The sequence below is a fragment of the Artemia sp. Qi Xiang Cuo genome, chromosome 21 (assembly GCF_049724085.1).
Source record: "Artemia sp. Qi Xiang Cuo chromosome 21, ASM4972408v1, whole genome shotgun sequence".
Classification (NCBI taxonomy): Eukaryota; Metazoa; Arthropoda; class Branchiopoda; order Anostraca; family Artemiidae; genus Artemia; species Artemia sp. Qi Xiang Cuo.
Window position 1 is genome coordinate 51,675,260 of NC_142814.1, and position 19,843 is coordinate 51,695,102.

The 19,843-nt window shown below is 32.9% G+C and overlaps 3 pseudogenes; 1 reads left to right on the forward strand and 2 right to left on the reverse strand.

Annotated features, from left to right (window-relative positions):
• Window positions 1-281: 281 nt before the first annotated feature.
• Window positions 282-928, reverse strand: LOC148939697 (phosphoglycerate mutase 1-like; annotated as a pseudogene).
• A 1,041-nt stretch (window positions 929-1,969) lies between these two features.
• On the reverse strand, window positions 1,970-3,484 carry LOC148939698 (limb region 1 protein homolog pseudogene; annotated as a pseudogene).
• A 13,068-nt stretch (window positions 3,485-16,552) lies between these two features.
• On the forward strand, window positions 16,553-17,435 carry LOC148939699 (phosphoglycerate mutase 1-like; annotated as a pseudogene).
• Window positions 17,436-19,843: the final 2,408 nt, after the last annotated feature.

The window sequence follows — 19,843 nt, forward strand, 5'->3', positions numbered from 1 at the left end:
CTAGCTATAGCTACAACCTTTATTATTCATGCTAATAAAGTGTAGTATTTTTGAGTCTAGTTGAAATGTACTGTATTTTGGAAATTTCTTTTTTCTTGGGGGGGGGGAGTTCAGCGTTTATTTACATAAAAAGGTAATCGAATCCGAAAGCAACAGGACATGCAAGGTACGACAAAAATCGCTGAACATTTAAATAAATTTACACTAAAAACATATTTATCTTTTTCAGATACGAAAATAGACTCGAAAAAAAAAGACAAATTGACGACAAAAACTAGGGTTTATTTGGGTTTTCCTTGTTTAGCAACTGCTTCCATAGCTTTGTACACGGTTTCCTCATCACCAAGAAATTGCATAGATTTAATCGCTTTCAAATTGTCATTAAGTTCATAAACGAAAGGTCTGCAAGTTTATTCCCTTAATCGCATCATCAGACATTTGATCAAAGTGATCGATAATACCTCTTAGGCTATTTCCCTTAGCAGTAATAAGGATTTGCTTTCCTTACCTTCATTTGAAGAAAAATAACTTTATTCCAATATGGTAGCGTTCTTTTAATGGTTAGTTTCAAGGAGTCAAACTTTGGAAATTCTTCTTTTCTAGGTCCATCTTTGTACCTTGGATCTTCATGTATAACCTTGTAGAATTTACTTGACATTTCAAATGGTGGTTTGGGGTTGTAGAAACTGTGTCTCCATATTTGGACCTCCTTCTCCCCATAGATATTAGCCGTTTCTACTTTATTAAGACCAGTGAAGCCCCAATAGTGCCTTTACTTTAATCACCAAGTCATCTCAACGGGAAGGCTAAGCTGCTCAATTTTTTCAATAATGACTTGTGATACAGACACATAAAATATAATAAACACAAATAGAAAGGCAATAGTTTTATTATAACTTACACACTTAGGTGTACAGCAATGCTCACTTCAATTGACGGCAAATAATAACCAAGTCTCTATAATGACTGCATAATAATTTGAATCGCAATGCCTGATTGCTAATATAATTCTGCTCTAAATGATGCTGAATCTGATTTACGAATCTTCCAAAAAAGAACTTTTACAACACCATAAAGCTTGGTTTTGTCCTGCGTTCTAATTGACGACTCACAACTGGTATAGGTACTGAGGCGGGCCAAACCCTCCGTCCAATAAACTGTCTTAAATATTTTTGATGATTCAAACGTTCACACGGCTCTTATAATTTAAACTTCCTGAGAAACATTGTATCTGTAGCATCTTTTTTATTGCCCACTATCTTAGCGAAATCCAAAGCTGGATAGCGCCGTTCTTTGTCTGAGGCTAAACTGCAATTTTTCTCCTTGCTGATTAAGGACTTTTCTTTTTTTTTATTTTTTTTTTAAATTAAAAAAAAAATTAAAAAAAAATTAAAAACTTTTTTTTATTTAAAAAAATTTAAATAAGAATATTTTAAAAGCTAAAATAAAATGACGTAACGAGTTCATTGGATTGTAACGACAATTAAACTAATTTTGGAATTTTCTAGCTTGAAATAAAAAAATAAAATTATTGCTTATGCTCCATAAGTGTTTTTGCAGTTTACATAATAATTTTAGCAATCCTGAACTGAGAACTAAAATAAAATAAACTTATCTTGTTTACAGGTAAACGTGTATAAATATTTCATACACTTATTACTTCTTTTTTTTTATTCGAGAATTCTTTAATATTTACAAGGGTTATTCCATCCAATCTTAGGGCAATTTCCCCCTGGGTACACTTAAGGAAGTCGGTGCTATTATTTGTCCGAATGAGCTCTGATTTCTAAATTCCCAAAACCTAATAAGAAGACTAGCTTCCTTCTTTTTCACTCTGTTCATCACTAGTCCTCTTTCGTACAAGACTACAATACCATCAACACTAAAGCCATACATCAAATACTAATTAAATGAAAATCACAAAAAATTTTGAGAAATCTTGGACATTCAATGAAACACCTCTTGATCTTTAGTCTTCCTTAGACGATCTTCTAAAGACACTGACCAGTGCCTGTAACCTTAAAAATAGTTCCTTTCGAACCTTCACTGTAAATGTCTTGGCAATACATAATCCACTAAGAACTGCAAATAGAATATTATAGGCAAGAATAATGTAAAAATTTCCCAGCCATCGAATACGGCCAAAATCACCAAGTAAATCAAAATTTGTGATCCCTAGGGTTCTGGCAAGAAGTGGCAAGGCAGAGCTAAGAATAAGAACAAAACCACAGTTCAATATGATGTGGGTTATAGGCGTGTTCATTTTCCTTGGTCGAATTTTCTTGATCGAAGGTAATGTATATAATCCAACTAAAGTGGTAGCCATCAAATAAAATATTATAAGGATTTTAAGGTAGGCACCAGTAGATCCGAGGACCGACAACGAACTTATCCCCAATGCAAAATGCTCCTGAGTAGACTGAGGAAGAGATTTAATTCCAACCAATAATTGTAAGGTGTTTAATGTAACGAGCAGAATGGTAACTGTTGTAAAAGTAAACAAACCAATCATCGCAAGGGGATAGAATAGGTTTCTTGTTATTCGTCCAGACTTTTTGTGCTTCTCTAATCTTGTAATATCTTCTTTGACTAGTTTAATCTTCTTCTTCAATTCGTCAAGATATGTTCCGCGCTGAATAAAAACAGCGGAGTGCATTCCGCTCATTAATTGTTTACTAAATGAAGATCGTGTCACTTTAGTCGAATAGTATAAATTTTCGTCAGTATAATAAACAGCTTACTTTCTTTGTAAACTGGCCATTTCAAATCTGGCAACGTTTAAATCATCGTCCAGATCACGTAAGAAATAAGGCTTCTCAAGCAAATTACTCACTACTGTAAATAAATGAGCTAAACCAACCAGTGTACAGAGCAACAGCATCAGAACACCACAGAATGAAACACAGGAATACAAAAATAGTAAGTATGAGTGCCACATGTTAAAAGGCAGATCAAATGTCGCTTGACTTCTATCCATTAGACCTGACAGTGTCACGACCAGACCCATCACAATTAGAGAGATTAGCACGAGCAATAGGAGAGTTTATAGGACTCGTGCTGTAATGCCCTTTCGATGAGGTAAGCCTTCAGATTCAATGAAGAAATAAGCAAACGGGAGAAGGACAAAAAGGGATCCATTCGAGGATAGAAATATCAAATTCCATAAGCTGTGGATCAGGTCAGTGTTTAGCCACTGTACATAGTAGCTGTTGGGATATTGTACAACTATTTCATTGCTGGCAATCGATAGTGGCAGTAAAAGAGCGGATGCTATCGATACGGCCAATGAAAATGAGGATAACCCTAAACTGATTCTGTAAACAATAGCTTCATCAGCATCAGTAGCAAGATCTTCATCTTTAGCTCTTTTCTTGAAATGACTAATTATGCCATAGCTAAGAAGATACAGGCCAGAGAAAAACAGAAAGTTGATAATTAAAATCCTGACATTATTATGAAAAATCTTTTCTTGCACAGTCGTGTAGTATTAATCATGAAAATACAAGAATAAAAATATACCTTTTTCATTCCCACAAGATTTTTAATATTACTTTGAATTAATTATTAAATGAAGTATTAAGTGAAACAAATTTTTTTTAATTTTATGGTATTTTTCTAGTTTTAACTAAAATCTTAAAATTGTTGATATGACACCATGAATATTTTTGCAGTTAACAAAATAACTTTAGCAATCCTGAACTGAAAACTAAAATAAAAATGAATTTTTTTCTACAGAAATAAAGTACAACATAATTGTGATAAGCACTTGATGAGTCGAGCCAAAAAAGTTTGGTTCCCGCAAATTTTTGTTGGAGGCAAGCAGATGTTAACAATATTTGCTACTACAAAGCAATAGAAAAATGTAATTTTTCTTAAAAAATGATTTTGTTTTGAAATTGTTTTTGTTAATTATGAAAGGCTTTTAAATAGGTCAATTTTTTTAATGAGCCATTAAAAAGCTCTCTATTACACTCCAGCAAGTTAGCTGAGGAGAAAAAAAACCGGAAAGAGTAATTACAATCTAACAAAAAATAAAAATATTTTAAAAATTTACAGGTTTTTTTCTAGTTTTAGTTAAAAAATTAAAATTATTGCTCGGACACCATAATTATTTTTGCAGTTTAAATAATAACCTTAGCAATCTTGAACTGAGAACTAAAATAAAATAAAATCAACTTGTATAAAGATAAAGATAAATATTGCATTCACTTATTACTTCTTAAATGACGTAATAAGCGAAACTAATTTAACGATTTTCAGGTATTTTTGAAGTTTTAATTAAAAAACTAAAATTATTGCACAGCAACCATGAATACTTTTGTAGTTTACATATTAACTTGAGTGATCCTGAACTGAAAACCTAAGTAAAAGAAAATTATCTTGTCGAAAGAAAAACGTATATAATTATTGCATTCACTTATAATGTCTTATATGACGTTAAAAGTGTAACTAGATTTAAAATTTTCAGGTATTTTTCTAGTTTTAATTAAAAAATTAAAGATATTGCTCAGACACCAAAAATATTTTTACAGTTGACACTATAACTTTAGTGATCCTGAACTGAGAACTAAAATTTAAAAATGTTCTTGAAAATGTTTGACGCAGGTCGACAAAAATGTTTGTCAGCCTGAGGCTTCTCTAAAAATTCTTGTAGAATTTTACTACTTTGTTTATAATATTGTGAAAATAAAGAAAAAGCTAAAATATAGCTAAAATAAAATAAAGCTAAAGTAAAGCAAAATCAAATAAAGCCAAAATAAATGACGTAACGAGATCATTGAATCAAAACGAAAATTAAAATAATTTTTAAATTTTCTAGTATTTTTCTTGTTTGAATTAAAAAAATAAAGTTATTGCTCAGATATTTTTGCAGTTCACATAATAACTTTAGCAATCCTGAACTAAAATTAAATACAATTATATTGCCAATAGATAAAAGTGCATAAATATTGCATTTACTTATTACTTCTTATATGACGTAATAATTGAGACTAATTTAAAAATTTTCAGGTATTTTTTAAGTTTTATTAAAAAAATTTAATCATTGCTCAGACATCTGAAATAATTTTATAGTTTACATAATAGCTTTAGCAATCCTGAACTGAGAACTAAAATTAAAAAATGTTCTCAAAAATGTTTGATACGGGTTGACGAAAATGTTTTGATTCGTCAACCTGCGGCTTCTATCAATCTTGTAGAATTTGAGTATTTTGTCTGATATTTTTCTCATCTGTTTCTTACGAGGAAAATTGTCTGTCATGTATCTTTTCAGCATATTGTAAACAGTAACCTTTTCAGTTTGATTTCTACGATACAAGTCATCACTCCTGCATTTGTTTCTTTTTTTAGAAGAAACTGATTTGATGTAATATTGACGATACTCTTCATTATCTCTGTATATGATTTTCTCCAGATTGATTCAGACTTGATAATTTACAGGCGATAAGGCTCATCATCTATGTGTTTGTCTTTCACAGGTTCTGATGATGATTTGATGTAATTTTGACGGTACTCTTCGTTCTCCCTGTATTTAATGTTTTTCCAGATTGATGCAGACTTGATATTATTAAGGCGATAAGCCTCGCCATTTACGTATTTGATTTTTCTTCGGATTGATGCAGACCTGATAGTATTTAGGAGATAAGCCTCATCATTTCTGTATTTGTCCGTCACATGTTCTGACGATGATTCGATGTAATTTTAACGGTAACCTTCCTTATCTCCGCATTTGATGTTTCTCTGAACTAGTTTAGACTTGATGGTATTTGGGCGATAATCCTCATCATTTCTGTATTTGTCCTATGATAAACTGATGCAATTGTTACGAAACTAGTGAAACTCAGAGAGGAAAGAAAATAACAAAATGAAAAATAAAATCAATGAACGTGAAAAAAACGAAGATTTTGTCAGCCAGTGGCGAACCCTAAAGAAGAAGAAATAAGTAAATATTTCGACAAGGACCTCCACCGAGTCATCGTCAGTACTAAACAAAAAAGAAAGACAACAAAAAGATACCAACGAAAATATAACTTTTTGAAGTTTACTTAACAACGACAGAACAAAAACTAAATAAGAACCAGGTTGGAATCAATGAAAAAGAAATTTACTAAGATGATTTAGCAATAATCCTTTGTTTGCTGTTCCCCTTTTTTTAGTGTACTTCTTTTTTTAATATGACTATTCTTACGAGTTATGGGTAATTTTAGTTTTTACTATGGAGTGTGATCGTCTCTTACTAGGTGGCTAGCTACCGCTGCAACCCGTATTATTAATACTATTAAAGTGTAGTAATTTTGAGTCCAGTGGAAATCTGTACTATTTTGGTAAATATTTTTTTTGGGAAGCTCTTGGTTCCTTGACATACAACTGTGTTCGAGTTTCTTTCTTAAATTTTAAATTTAAGAGATGCTAATTCAAATTCAATATATTAAAACTTCTCTCCGGCGGACAATCGAACCCCAGTCCTCCAAGGGATAGACAGGTGCCACTGTACTATCAGGGAGTTATAATATAAAAGCTACATATGAGTCTTGATATTAATGTTCATTAATATATCTTTGTACATGTTAATTTGTGCATGTTAGTAACTGAAACTCTAAAAAACAAAATTTTGATGCCATTAAATAGTAAATACCTAAAAAAAATTCGATTTTTATGTTGATTTTAAATTTATATGTTTCATGAAGTTTTGTTTCGCCCATCAAAAGTTATGAGCCTTAGAAAATTTGCCTTTTTTCGAAAAAATACATAAAGGATCTATATAGTTCAATATAATACAGAATAATGAAGATGCAAAAGTATTTATGGTATACGAGCAATAATTTGAATCATTTAATTCAAACTAGAAAAATACCTCAAAATTTTGAAATTAGTTTGATTTTTAGTTAGGTTCTAACTACCCAATTCAATTTTTATTTTATTTTAGTTTTCAGTTCAAGACTAAAGTTGTTATGTAAACTGCATAAATATTTATTGTATCTTAGAAATAATTTTAATCTAATAATTAAAACTAGAAAAATACCTTTAAATTTAAAAATTAGTTTTAAGTTTTGTTAGTTTGTCGCTACTCAACCCGTGACTTAAGTAATAACCGAACAGAATTGAATATACAATGAATGTTCAAAACAAATTGAAACAACAAATACTAAGGTATACCAAGGGTGTGCTTCAAATCAGAACAAATTCAATTGGGTTTACTACGTTTTCAAAAAGCTAGAAGGTGTCTCTACCAATACCGAGCCTCAAAACATTACTGGTACTTTTCCCCGTTAACCTGGACCATTAGTTTTGGAAGATATAAAACTTGCAGAAAAATCAACCCTCCTATGAACAAAAAAAACTGTCGGGTCACAACTTAAAATTCCATAAGTCAATTAATGGAGAACCTGAGTAGCACCTGCCCATATTAAATAAGATGCATGAAACCGAACGATAGTAAGGAGGCATTTAATTTTGATCTCCATAGTGTTTTACAGCAGCTACGAGCATGTAGTATTATTGAAACAGTGTGTGTTTCTGCAGCTAAATTTCCTTCCCAAATGTCCTATGATCAGTTTATAAATCGATATTATCAGATATAATCTTTCAGGTATCAACACTTTTAATGTTTTAATTAAAATTTGAAAAATAACTGAAAATTTTAAAATTAGTTTTGTTTTTTTGCTAGGTTCTAACTACTCGTTTGCGTTTTTTCTCCTCAGTCTGCTCGGCACTCGAAAATAATAGAGAGCTAGCTGTTTAATGGCTTATTTGAAAGGAATTTCACTTATTTAAATGTTTTTCATAATTAAAACAAATATTTTCAAACACAAAATCATGATTTAAGAAAAACTGCACTATCCAATGTCTTTGTAGTAGAAAACATTATTAACATCTGCTTGCCACCTGGAACCAAACTTTTTTTTGGCTCACCTCAAAAAGTGCGTATCTCTATATTTTATTTTTTGGAGTATTTTTTTTATCATTTTTAATTTTAGTACTCAGTTCAGGGTCGCTAAAATTATTATGTCAACCGCGAAAACATTTATGGTGTCTGAGCAATAATTTTAATTTATAATTAAAACTAGAAAATACCTGAAAATTTTTTAATTAGTTTCACTTATTACGTCATTTAAGAAGTAATAAGTGAATGCAATATTTATATAGTTTTATCTGTCGACAAGATAACTGTTATTTACTTTAGTTTTCAGTGCAAGATTTCTAAATTTATTAAGTAAACTGGAAAAATATTTATGGTATATAAGCAATAACTTAAATTTTTTAATTCGAACTAGAAAAATACTAGGATATTTCAAAATTAGTTGATTAGGCATGGCAAAAGTTCATCAAACAAATAAAACTAATTTTTTGGCTTGTTTGATGTTCCTTTAACTAAAAATTGCATTCAGAAAGCCCATGCTGCTGGCCAGACTTTGAAAGAAAAATACTACCAATGTGATGCTGCTCATACATCAGTTTTGACTAGAGCCCAATATACCTTGAAAGTCATTCTTGAAGAAACTGAGCAGCCTAGCCTTTCCGTTGATAGGACTTGGCGATTAAAGTAAAGGCACCATTGGGGCTTGACTGGTCTTAATAAAGTAGAAATTGCTAATATTTATGGGAAGAATACTAATATTTATGGGAGGTCCAAATATGGAGGCACCTATGCCCGCCATTTTGAGTAGCCCAGTGTTAAGGAGTTGGTGAAAGGTATTTTCAGGTCCCTCATCAGGGACCTAAAAATTTCCTGTCTGGTAGATTTACTAGGAGACTCAATCCCTTCAATCCAAATGTCGGAAAGACTCAACCAAAGCAGAAGTCGCAAGAACTTTAGCAGCAACGTAAGCAGAATATCCAGGATGATCAGTCAAATTCACAGACTAACTAGCACTATTAAAACACTGAATTACAAATAAGCATATTAGTAATATAATTGATGAAATTACGAATACATCACATATTATAAATTAAAACAGTCTAGCAAACCTAGACTGTCAATCTAAAAAAAAATCTCAATCTAAAAAACAAAATGATTCTTTCACAAACTAACCAAAAATACGTACTGATTCTAAATTTGAAGTCTGCCACTCAGTCTCTTTCACATATTTGAGTTTTTTTTAGGTTAAATTTAAAGTTGTGGTAAAAATATGTTAATTGAGTAAATAGCAGCAAATGTGATCAGATACATCATATTTACACCTTTTTTGGCCTCGGCGGGGGGGGGGGGGTAGGGAAGTTGCCGTGTTGGAATTGCGGGCACACCTGTAGACATTACTAGGTAATATCAACTCAATAATATGATTTGGTAAATATTTATCCTTTGAAATACCTTCCCAGGACACACTTTAGCCTGTAGACCCATCCCTGAAAGTTTCATTTTCCTAACCTAACCCCTTTCCAAGATAGCCAGGAGTAGCTAAAGTAGAATTTTACCCTTGGATTATATAGATAAAATAATGGAATAAAATTAAAAAACAACTATTCTAGTCTTAATCTTAATAAAAGATCAGTTGTCAATAAAATACATTTTCTTGATTAAATACTCCTGTAGAAATTAAAATCAGCGCAAATTTCATCTATTTCTCCCCTGTTTTGCCCATGGAGGGCTAATTGTACTTGGGCCATCAATGCCCACCAATTTACTAGTTCAAGTGTTATAACCTAGGTAATCTTTGATCGCCTAGGTCGGCAATCAAAGATTTGCCAATCTGAAGTAGTAGGTTAAATATGTCACTCAGTTATATATTTCTATATGTTTCTATATATATATATATAGTTATATATTTCTGTATATAACTTAGATAGGCCTAGTCAGTGAGTTACACATATTTATAAGTAGTAGTATAAATATGTCACTGAGTTATATATTTATGTATATAAATTATATAGGCATAGTCAGTGAGTTAAACATATTTTAAGTAGTAGGCTAAATATGTCACTGAGTTATATATTTCTGTATATAACTTATATGCCTAGTCAGTGAGTTACAAATATTTATAAGTAGTAGGTTTAATATGTCACTCAGTTATATATTTCTGTATATAACTTATATAGGCCTAGTCTGTGAGTTACACATATTTATAAGTAGTAGGTTAAATATGTCACTTAGTTATATATTTCTGTATATAACTTATATAGGCCTAGTCAGTGAGTTATGTATATTTATAAGCAGTAGGTTAAATATGTCACTGAGTTATTGCCTTTGCAAAACAAAAGTGATCCGTTTATCTGATCTCCCCCAGGCCATTCAGCATGTCCCCAGGTGGCGATGGAGGAACGCTCTACAGATATATAGAGTACATACATAGGAGGCATGGACCAAGGGGGGGAACTTATCCCTGGGGGTCTATATTAGAAACTGGGAAACCCTTGCCTGTGGGCCATAAATAAAGGCAGAGGAGGAAGAAGGCCCCTCAAATGTACACTCAAAAGGGCCCACTGGTTTATCCACAAGTTCCATGAGTTGCAAACCTTCTCCCAGCAATGGGTTAAATTGCATGGTGATGCAGAACACCATCGCGGGAGTATCCTCTATAGAAGGACAACTGTGGCAGGGCGTAAGATCCAGATCTATGGACAACGGCCTCTGCAAAGGGCTGCCTCGACCTTTTCAGGGTACCTGCAAGACTGGGGACCTTGCGGTCAACTCTATTCCCACTTGAGGAGTGGCGCCCCTCGAGGAAATTATAGCCTAGTAAACGACACAGCATTCGCATGGGATTCTGACTAATGGACAATTCTTCTGGGCTTGGTTTGTTTTGATGGGCGTCTTGGGGCTGAAAAACCTCTTCCTAGCTAATTTATCTATTACGGGTTGCCTCCCCGTAGTAGCATAATATTTGTAGGCATGAATATATAATGAGTTGGAGGTAATAGGCTTGAGATTGTCTGTGCAGAATTTCAACTCTTGTTGATAGAAGAGCATCACCAAGCGCTGAAAACCATTTTGTGACCAAGATGGGTCCAGAATTGGATAAATCCTCCATTCATGTAGGTCACAGGGGCCTCTTGCTCTTCGGTTCTAAGCCAGCTTAAGCGCTTGGGTGTAGACTTGAGAAGATATGTGATCCCCGTCCTGCATTGGTATCCGGGATCATTGCTTTTCCTGAGGTGACAATAATTTCAATGATTTAAAGAACATGAAAATTGGAACTTGGAATGTTACGTCATTAAAAAATGACTATCGTATCGACATTTTGACTGACGAATTCAGACGATTCGAACTGGACTTATTAGGAGTTTCAGAAACTCATATCCCAGGGGCAGGAAGCATGAAATTAGGTGATATAGAATTTGTTTACTCAGACAGGAAGGATGGGGTACATAGACAGCGAGTAGGGCTCATGATGAATAAGGAAGCTGCTAAGTCTTGTTTAGGCTGGGAAGGTATCAATAATAGAATACTAATTGCTCATTTTATGACTAGAAAGTTCAGGGTATCAGTTATAGTAGTATACGCCCCTGTAGAACCGACTGATGGAGATACTAGTGACTCAGATGAATTTTACTTACAGTTACAGGAGCAAATAGACAAGGTCCCAGGTTGAAACATGATGTTATTACTGGGAGATTTGAACGCCCAGGTTGGTAGAAATAAGGATAGATGGTATCCCAGCTTTGGTAAATTTGGTGTAGGAAAAGAAAACAGTAATGGATACAGACTTTTGCAATTTGTAGGTATAGCAATCTAGTTATAACCAATACAGTATTTGGTCATAAAATGGCCCATAAGTTAACATGGTATCCACATAATGGTAAGACAGCTAACCTTATGGTTATGTTATTGTATACCGAAGACTGTCAGGATCAATACAATATACCAGGGTATATAGAAGGGCTTTTATTGGTGATAAAAATAAAGATCACCGTCTAGTAGTGTCAAGGATTGATTTAAAGCTGAAATATCGGAAGGGTAATTACCTCCCGGGAAGTTATGATGTTAGTAGACTCCAGGATGAGAATTTGAGAGAAACTTTCCAGGAACAGTTGAATACTAAACTTGACAGTTTAAACTTTGATAATGTGGAAGATGGCTGGAATAATTTTAGAAAAATCATTTGTGAAGTTGCGGAAGGTGTATTAGGGAAGAAAGCTAGAACTGCAGCTAAGAATATTAGTGAAAAAGCTTTATGTTTAATAGAAAGGAGAAAGGACTTGTACAAGAATTATCTGAGTGATAGATCACATGAAAACAAAAGAAATGTAAAGAAAGTGGAGAAAGCATTGAAATATGAACTAAGACCATGGAGGCCATGGATAAAATTGCCGAGGATTTAAAAGATGCAGCTAGACGGGATAATAGTAAAATATTGTACTGGCACGTTAACAAATTGAGAGGTAGTAGTCAATCCGGACTTGTCCCAGTTAAAGATACGAATGGGGTGGCAATTAGCGATAATGAAAAAGCCAAAGCGAGATTGGCCGAACATTTTGATAATTTGCTTAACCGAGATAGAGTTGCAGGAAAAAATATAGAGGAAAATGAAAAAGTTTGTGATACCTTGGATGTGAAGAAAGATTTGTTTTGTGAGGAGGAATTAGCGACAGTATTAAAAGGATTAAAAAATAATAAGGCACCTGGTGCTGATAAAGTGGTAAGTTATTTTCTTAAATCTGGTAGCTCTGATGTTTGAAATGGGCTACTGTAAATTATGAATATGACTTTTGAAAAAGGGGAAGTACCTAACGATTTTAGAAAAACCTTCAATTAGACAGTTTATAAAAAATGTAATAAGAGGGAGTGTGGCATTTATTGAGGCATTAGTCTGGTCTCTGTAGGTAGCAAATTGCTTAGTAATATGATACTTTTTAGACTGAGAGATGCCGTAGACAAAGTTTTAAGAGAAGAGCAGTGCGGTTTTAGAAAAAGTAGAGGATGTGTTGACCAAATTTTCACTCTTAGGTTAATAATTGAGAAGTGCCTAAGTTTTCAAACACCTTTGGTCCTCAGTTTTATAGATTATGAGCAAGCGTTCGATTCTGTTGATAGAGGAGCTCTAGTAAAGGTTTTATCCTTGTAGGGTATACCAGACAAATGCATTAAAGGGATTAGTCCTATCTAAGAGAATAACCCTACTGCGGTTGAGGGAGGAAGTGAGGATAGCAGCTGGTTTTGTATTAAATCAGAAGTTAAGCAAGGTCGTGTTCGATCCCCCTTTATATGGATTATTTTGATGGACTTTGTTTTAAGGAGCACAGGAAAGACAATGGGAGACCACGGAATCAAATGGGGAGGAAAAAGTCTCCTGGACTTGGATTATGCTGATGATTTAAGCATCCTTGATGAAAGTGTGAGCAAAATGAATGAAGTTTTAGAGGTTTTGCGAGTTCAGGGTGCTAGTATTGGTTTGAAAATTAGTGTTAGGAAGACTAAGTCACAAAGGCTAGGAATAAGTGAAGATGAAAAGGTGACGTTGGGTAATGAAAAGATTGATCAGGTGGGCAGCTTCACTTACCTTGGTAGTATTATTAGTAAAGAAGGTAGGTGCGGTGAAGATGTTAAAAATAGAATAGCCAAGGCCCAGGGTTATTTTTCACAGTCAAAAAAAGTTTTGAAGAATAGGAAGACAAGTCTTCGAGCCAAGATTAGAATATTGGAAGCTAAAGTGAAGAAAGTGGTCAAGTGTGGCTCTGAAGCATGGACGCTCCGAAAAGCGGATGAAGATTTGCTAGATGTTTTCCAGAGAAATTGCTTAAGGATTGTTCTGGGTACCCGGCTGACTGACCGTATTTCAAACAATAGGCTATACAAAAAAATGTGGTTCAATACCGCTTTCTAGGGCTATAATGAAAGACAGGTTGATGTGGCTAGGGTATGTTGTGCGGATGAAGGATGAGAGATTGCCGAAAGTTGTTCTTTTCAGCCAATCGTCAAAGGCTTAACAGAAACCAGGTTGTCCTCGTCTGGGATGGGATGACGTCATAAAGAAAGATTTAAAAGAACTTGTAACTTCGTGGGTGGGTACAAAAGGGAAGGCTTTGTATAGATTGGGATGGAGGAGGAGCTTGCGAAGCTGTGTTGGCCTCAGGCGGCTTGGTGCTGCGATGAGTTGTTAGTAGTAGTAGTAGTAGTAGTTTCGACAACCCCCAACCAGCATTTGAAAAGTCAAGTAAGTTCTACAAGATTATAAAAGCAAGTTTGAAAAGCAAGAAAAGTGGCTGTAACCCCTATATTCTGCATATACGATTCCGGGATGTATATAGTAAAGATCGAACTCAAGTCCAAAGGAACTGAACCCTGCTGTTCATTCATATAATCTTCATTATTTTACCTAAGAGGTAACTAAAGCGAGTTTCTTTTTAAATTTTTAATTTTATTATAATAAAGAACGAATATAAAGTTATTATAAAAGGAACATATATAGGTCCAATATAATATAGAATAATGAAAAATGAAAAAATATTTATGTTATGCGAACAATAACATGAATCTTTTCATTCAAACTAGAAAAATACCTGAAAACTTAAAAATTAGTCTTATGTTTCGTTAGTTTCTTGCTACTCAACGCCTGACTTAAATAATAACCGAACAGAATTGAATATACAATGAATGTTCAAAACAAATTGAAACAACAAATACCAAGGTATACCAAGGGCGTGCTTGAAATTGGAACAAACTCAAATGGGTTTACCACGTTTTCAGAATAGTAGAAGGTGTTTCTACCAATGCCGAACCACGAAAGTTATTGGAGATAATGAATATCACCTGTCCAAGATAAATAAGATTCATAAAACCGAACGATAGTAAGGAGGCACTTAATTTTGATCCCCATAAATTTGTGCAGCAGCTACGAACATTTGGTATTATTGAGACAGTGCGTGTTTCTGCAGCTAAATTCCCTTCCCGAATGTCCTATGATCAGTTTTTAAATCGATATTATCAGCTTGCTATAGGTCTTCTGAAGGCTGAGCCACGTAAAAGAAGTGAAACTGTTTTACTTAATCTCAGAGACGGTTCTGGTGTGTATAAGTTTGGACAGACGAAAGTATTTTGTCGAGCAGGAAAGATTGTGCAATTGGAAAAATTGCAAAAGGATCTCTTGTGGAAAAGTTGTGTTTTTATTCAAAAAAGTTGGTGAGGTTATCGTCAGAAAAACCTTTACAGTCAACTTAAAAAAACGACCATTTTCATCCAAGCTTGGGTCCGTGGACATTTTACCCGTGCTAAGGCACTAGCTCTTCGACAAAATTAAGCTGCAATAAAATCCAGCGCCACATTCATGGTTAGCTCTCTCAAAGAAATTACAGTCGAATCTGCTCAAAGATTATACGTTTGCAAGTCTATAGTCATAGCTTTTTAGTCACACAGGCATTCTTGAGAAGAAAACAGGCTGAAAAAGTAACAGTGATTCAAAACAAATTAAAGAATCCGGCTAGCTGTTAAAAATTACTGAAACACCAAAAAAGGTGAGCTGAGAACAAAAAATCTCTAGGATAGGAACAAAGTGGATAGGGTCATAGCTTTGCAGATGCCTGAGCTGATTAAGGGAGAACTATATGACAAAAAAAGATGACCTAATGACCCTTATGCACACGCAGCGGCAGCAATTGAAAGATAGGGATGAGTACATATCAGCATTTGTCTTGCGATCCATGAAAAATGACCACTTATACTTGAAAGTATGTTAAATTAAATTCATGGAAAAATTAAATTCAGGGAAAATTCTGTATTTGCTATTGGTCAAAATCCAGTTCGTTTTATTTTCAATTGGAATCGTCTTGAATCTTTATTTTCGTATTCTACCAAAATTTACACACATTATCTTTGGACAGTAGATTTATCTAATTTAGGATCTCATTTTTGTATTGCTAAAGTTTTTACGTAAACTGCAAAAACATTTCTGGTGTCCGAGCAATAATTTTATTTTTATAATTAAAACTAGATAAATATTTGAAAGTTTTTAAATTAATTTTGTTTTGCTAGCTTCTAACAACTCGTTTGCGTTTTTTTCTCCTCAGCTAGCTCGGCACTAGAAAATAATAGAGAGCTGTTTAATGGCTCATTTGAAAGGAAATTGACTTATTTAAAAGTTTTACATAATTTAAAATAACATTTTCAGATTAAAATCATTTTTTCAGAAAAACTGCAGTTTTCTATTAATTTGAGGTAGCCAATTTTATTAACAGCTGCTTGCCTCCTGGAACCAAACTTTGGGTCGACTCAAAAAGTGCGTATCTCTATATTTTATTTTTTGGAGTATTTTTTGATAATTTTTTAATTTTAGTTGTCAGTTCCGGACAGCTAAAGTTATTATGTAGCCTGCAAAAATATTTATGGTGTCTGAGCAATAATTTTAATTTTTTTTAATTAAAGCTAGAAAAATACCTGAAAATTTAAGAATTGGTTTCACTTAATACGTCATTTAAGCAGTAATAAGTGAGTTCAATATTTATACACATTTATCTGTCGACAATAAAATTTCATTTTATTTTAGTTCTCAGTTCAGGATTGCTAAAGTTATTATTTAAGCTGCAAAATATTTATGGTGTCTGAGCAATAATCTAAATTTCTTAATTAGAACTAGAAAAATACAAGAAAATGTTTAAATTATTTTAATTTTACTTTGGTTCAATGATCTCATTACGTCATTTTATTTTATCTTTTAAGAAATTCTTATCTAAATTTATAGATAGAAATATAGTGAACGAAACTGTTATGATTAGGCATGATGAAAGCGCACGAAACAAAGAAAACAAATTTTCTGGCTGGTTCGATACTCCCTTTAGTGAAAAGAGAATTCAGGAAGCCCATTCTTCTCGCCAGACTTTGACAGAAAATGACTACCAATTTGATACTGCTCATACATCAGTTTTCAATAGAGCCCAACATATCTTGAAAGTCATTCTTGAAGAAATTGAGCAGCCTAGCCTTCCCGTTGTGACGACTTGGCGACTAAATGAAAGGCACTATGGGAGTTTGACTGGTCTTAATAAAATGTAAACTGCTAGAATCTATGGGTAGAAGCAGGTCAAAATTTGGGGACGTAATTTTGACAGCCCCCCACCAGAACTTGAAAAGTCGAGTAAATTCCACAAAACTATAAATGAACATCCAAGGTACAAAGATGCACCCAGCAAAGAAAAATATGCAAAGTTTGAGTCTTTGAAACTGACCATTGAAAGTGCTCTGCCACGCTGGAACAAAGTTATTGTTCTTCAAATCAAGAAAGGAAATCAAATCCTTATTGCTGCCCACGGATATTGCCTAAGAGGTATTGCAAAACATATGAATCAAATGTCTGATGAAGTTATTATGAGAATAGAATTACCAACTGGAATACCTTTCGCTTATTAACTTGATGACAATTTGAAACCGATTACATCTACGCAGTTTCTTGGTGATGAAAAAAACCGCGTACAAAGCTATGGAAGCTGTTGCTAATCCAGGAAAACCCAAATATACCGTTGCTTTTGTCAGTGATTTGTCTTTTTTATTTTCTTTTCTCAAAAGATAATTATGTTTTTAGTGTAGATTTATTTTAGTATTTAGTGATAGTTGTCGTGCCTTGCTAAACCTATTGCACTGGGATTCGAACACAGTTGTATGTCAAGGAACCAAGAGCTTCCCAAAAAAAATATTTACCAAAATAATACAGATTTCCACTGGACTCAAAAATACTACACTTTAATAGTATTAATAATACGGGTTGCAGCGGTAGCTAGCCACCTAGTAAGAGACGATCACACTCCATAGTAAAAACTAAAATTACCCATAACTCGTAAGAATAGTCATATTAAAAAAAGAAGTACACTATTAGTAGGGGAACAGCAAACAAAGGATTATTGCTAAATCATCTTAGTAAATTTCTTTTTCATTGATTCCAACCTGGTTCTTATTTAGTTTTTGTTCTGTCGTTGTTAAGTAAACTTCAAAAAGTTATATTTTCGTTGGTATCTTTTTGTTTTCTTTCTTTTTTGTTTAGTACTGACGATGACTCGGTGGAGGTCCTTGTCGAAATATTTGCTTATTTCTTCTTCTTTAGGGTTCGCCACTGGCTGACAAAATCTTCGTTTTTTCACCTTTATTGATTATATGTTTCATTTTGTTATTTTATTTCCTCTCTGAGTTTCATTAGTTTCGTAACAATTGCATCAGTTTATCATAGGACAAATACAAAAATGATGAGGATTATCGCCCAAATACCATCAAGTCTAAACTAGTTCAGAGAAACATCAAATGCGGAGATAAGGAAGGTTACCGTTAAAATTACATCGAATCATCGTCAGAACATGTGACGGACAAATACAGAAATGATGAGGCTTATCGTCTAAATACTATCAGGACTACATCAATCCGGAGAAAAATCAAATACGTAAATGATGAGGCTTATCGCCTGAATAATATCAAGTCTGCATCAATCCGGAAAAACATTAAATACAGGGAGAATGAAGAGTACCGTCAAAATTACATCAAATCATCATCAGAACCTGTGAAAGACAAACACATAGATGACGAGCATTATCACCTGTAAATTATCAAGTCTGAATCAATCTGGAGAAAATCATATACAGAGATAATGAAGAGTATCGTCAATATTACATCAAATCAGTTTCTTCTAAAAAAAGAAACAAATGCAGGAGTGATTACTTGTATCGTAGAAATCAAACTGAAAAGGTTACTGTTTACAATATGCTGAAAAGATACATGACAGACAATTTTCCTCGTAAGAAACAGATGAGAAAAATATCAGACAAAATACTCAAATTCTACAAGATTGATAGAATCCGCAGGTTGACGAAAAAAAACATTTTCGTCAACCCGTATCAAACATTTTTGAGAACATTTTTTTATTTTAGTTCTCAGTTCAGGATTGCTAAAGCTATTATGTAAACTGTAAAATTATTTCAGATGTCTGAGCAATAATTAAATTTTTTAATAAAACTTAAAAAATACCTGAAAATTTTTAAATTAGTCTCAATTATTACGTCATATAAGAAGTAATGAGTAAATGCAATATTTATGCACTTTTATCTATTGACAATATAATTGTATTTAATTTTAGTTCAGGATTGCTAAAGTTATTATGTGAACTGCAAAAATATCTGAGCAATAACTTTATTTTTTTAATTCAAACAAGAAAAATACTAGAAAATTTTAAAATTATTTTAATTTTCGTTTTCATTCAATGATCTCGTTACGTCATTTTATTTTGGCTTTATTTGATTTTGCTTTACTTTAGCTTTATTTTATTTTAGCTTTATTTTAGCTTTTTCTTTATTTTCACAATATTATAAACAAAGTAGTAAAATTCTACAAGAATTTTTAGAGAAGCCTCAGGCTGACAAACATTTTTGTCGACCTGCGTCAAACATTTTCGAGAACATTTTTAAATTTTAGTTCTCAGTTCAGGATCACTAAAGTTATAGTGTAAACTGTAAAAATATTTTTGGTGTCTGAGCAATATCTTTAATTTTTTAATTAAAACTAGAAAAATACCTGAAAATTTTAAATCTAGTTACACTTTTAACGTCATATAAGACATTATAAGTGAATGCAATAATTATATACGTTTTTCTTTCGACAAGATAATTTTCTTTTACTTAGGTTTTCAGTTCAGGATAACTCAAGTTAATATGTAAACTGCAAAAGTATTCATGGTGGCTGTGCAATAATTTTAATTTTTTAATTAAAACTTGAAAAATACCAGAAAATCGTTAAATTAGTTTCGCTTATTACGTCATTTAAGAAGTAATAAGTGAATGCAATATTTATCTTTATCTTTATACAAGTTGATTTTATTTTATTTTAGTTCTCAGTTCAAGATTGCTAAGGTTATTATTTAAACTGCAAAAATATTTATGGTGTCCGAGCAATAATTTTGATTTTTTAACCAAAACTAGAGAAAAACCCGTAAATTTTTAA